Genomic DNA, 2848 nt, shown 5'->3' with positions numbered 1-2848 from the left:
TGGAATTCCTGTATCTGTTTCAGTATGCTTCTTGAGGTGAATGAATTTCCTCCCCTCCTACCGCTCTTCTAAAGGTCTGTAACCTCCGTCCAGTGGTAGGTGACTCTTGCCTGTGATCTTTTATTTAGGTGCTCAGAACGCCCAGGAGTGAGGCATTTATAAACAGAGGAGAACCTTAGTTTCAAGTCAGGCTATAATCTGAGGTCATGCAGGTACAGGCTCACCCTAAGAACAGGCATTTTTGCCTTCCCTCCCAACTGCTTAGTTTTACCTTGTTTGGTCTTGTAGTATTACATGACCACCGCGGGAGGAGAGGATTCATAGGACTTGCCCATTTCTCCATGGGCTCCAGAGCCAAAAGAAAAGGATCAAGGAGAGAGGACTTATTTGAGGGTCTGTAGCCTAAGTACGAGCCCTGTGGTGTATATATTGGTCTGATCCACAAAAAGAACCTCTCTAGGCCTTAGGCAGAGGTCCTCAAACTTTTTAAACAGGGGCCAGTTCACTGTCCCTCAGACATTCCACACATGCTCACTGCGGGCCCGGGACGAGTCGGCTGCTAAGCAGGACAGGCAGCGGCGGCAAAAACACCCGGCGGGCCGGATAAATGTTTTCCGCGGGCCGCAGTTTGAGGACCCCTGCCTTAGAGTGAGCGCAGAGTGGGCAAAACTCCTCGGACACTTGTGGTCAAACCTGCACTTCGTTTCAGCTAAAGCCTCCTTTGGTCTTGCCATTTCAGCCCTCTCCTTCTAAGCATGTGAGGTCTGACTTCTTTTGTCTTCTGTTCCTCAGCCCTGCAGAGAGAGCTTTGGCCCTGGGCACAACCCTTTCTTCAGATGGCGAACTCATTTTCTGTCTAGCAGACCAGAGGGACAAGGTGTAATTCAACCCCTCCCTGCATCAGACACTGCTGCCAGGGGGAAACAATGAAGAAAGTGATCTTTGTTGTTCCCTGAATAGGGCCATGAACCTGGCACCTGCTTTTGTTGCTGGCTTCGTAAGTCACTGGAGACATTTTTGCTGTCTTCCTGGGTCAGCAGCTGCTTTGGGGTAATAGTGGCAACTGGCTGTGGGGTGTCAGTTCTCCCTCAAAGAAAATGGATGTATTTATATGAGCGGGGTTACCTTTCATGTCTCTAAGCCTCTTGTCTTCAGGGCTGGTCTAGAGAATGAGCAGTTGGGTGTCAGCTGTGCCCTCAGTTTGACCACTCATGACCCTTATCTCCTCTGAATCCGAGGAGACAAATTCATTGCTTTTTCAGCCTGTTCTCTCTCATTAGACTGAGTTCTGTGTTCCTAGCACTTAGGTTAGTGCTGGGTGCTTGCATGGTTAGTATGCAACAAATGTATGAATGAGTGATTGGGTAAATTTCTTAAAGTGACTATTCAGATTTAGTTTCACTGACCCCTGATATGAGGGGCTTGTGGGAGGACGACCTTTATTTTTAGGAGAAAGATTGCTTAAAAGGAATTATGGAAGGTTTGATTTCTAGATGGTTTGGGGGCACTCCAAGATAGTTCTTATTATCTCCTCATGGGTTTAGAACTTTCTCCTTAGTTACTAAGTCTTTGCTGGCAGACTTGCCCACCTGTTTTAGGAGTAATATACTGAACCTGACTCAGGCCTTTTCTTCCCCTGGGCTCTGGCATTCCTGAGCCCACGCCAGGGCAGGGCAAGGCAGGGCAGCTTTTTAATTGTCTTTGTCATTATAGAGTCAGAAGCCCTAAGGACCACACCTCATACACTGTAGTCTGGACTTCCTGATCTGCCTGCATTCAGTCAAGTTTCACTCAGCTCTTAGGTGTCTGTGCCTTGGTGAAAGCTGTTGGAGACAGCATGGCTTTCCCCTGCTTTGTCAGCAGCTGGCCAGAGTGCCTATTGGACTGCCAGATCTCAAGCCTTTCACATTTGTCTGTCTCTCTCTGGAATTTAGGGCAGAATGTCTCTTACCACCTGAGGGTACATTCACTGGAACCTATTGGAGAATAAAAGATGAACAGCCCGGAAAAGTGTATGGACGTAGTATACTACTGTGCTTTGGAATGCTCTGATTCCCAGGAAAAGGTGCATTGTCTGCGAGAATACAGCTGGAGTCCAGGCCGCTGCACCCCGCCCCCTTCCCGAGAACCTCCCGTCGGAACCATCACTCACTTCATAATTCCAAACATCCTTGTTTTTGTTATATTTTTATCTGATATGGTGAAACACACAGAGGAAATGACAAGCTAACATATGTTGTCTTTTAAATGCACTTAGTTCAAGTGGCTATTTTAAATGTCAGTTGTTCCTGCCATTAGATTCCTGTTGTCTGGGCTGTTTCTTTCTTCCTGGGTTGGGAGGAGTTTCTGATAGAATTTTACAGTGGCATTAAATCCAGATCTTTCCTGGCTGATTGATAATTCCTTTAAACCTTGTTCTTTTCTATACTTATACTAGAGGCCCGGTGCACAGATTTATGCACTGGTGACGTCCCTTGGCCTCGCCTGTACCCTCTTGCAACCTAGGACTTCTTGGGGGATGTGGGATAGCTGGTTTCGGCCTGAGCCCTGCAGGCCCAATCCAGACAGGAGGGAGCCCGATCCTGTGCATTGAGCATCTGTCCCCTGGTGGTCAGTATGCATCAGAGCGACCGGTCAACTGGTCGTTTGGTCATTCAGTCGCTTAGGCTTTTATATATATAGATTTGCACTAGTGGCCTGGTGTATAAAATTCATGCACGGGGCGGGGTGGGGGGATCCCTTAGCCCGGCCTGCACCCTCTCCAATCTGGGATCCCTCTCGCAATCCAGGACTGCTGGCTCCTAACCGCTCACCTGCCTGCCTGCCTGCCTGCCTGATCGTCCCTAAC

The 2848-nt window shown here is 48.5% G+C and overlaps 1 long non-coding RNA gene across 1 annotated transcript; it reads left to right on the top strand.

The window, feature by feature from the left end:
• The first annotated feature begins 622 nt into the window (after window positions 1-622).
• On the top strand, window positions 623-2410 carry LOC106698908. Its single transcript, XR_001350303.2, has 2 exons — window positions 623-997; window positions 1714-2410. It is a non-coding gene; the product is annotated as an uncharacterized LOC106698908 (long non-coding RNA).
• The last annotated feature ends 438 nt before the right edge of the window (window positions 2411-2848 follow it).

The sequence above is a fragment of the Myotis lucifugus genome, unplaced genomic scaffold (genome assembly GCF_000147115.1).
Source record: "Myotis lucifugus unplaced genomic scaffold, Myoluc2.0 scaffold_260, whole genome shotgun sequence".
NCBI lineage: Eukaryota > Metazoa > Chordata > Mammalia > Chiroptera > Vespertilionidae > Myotis > Myotis lucifugus.
The sequence above is the reverse complement of the archived record's forward strand: the minus strand, read 5'-3'. Positions and strand labels throughout refer to the sequence as shown.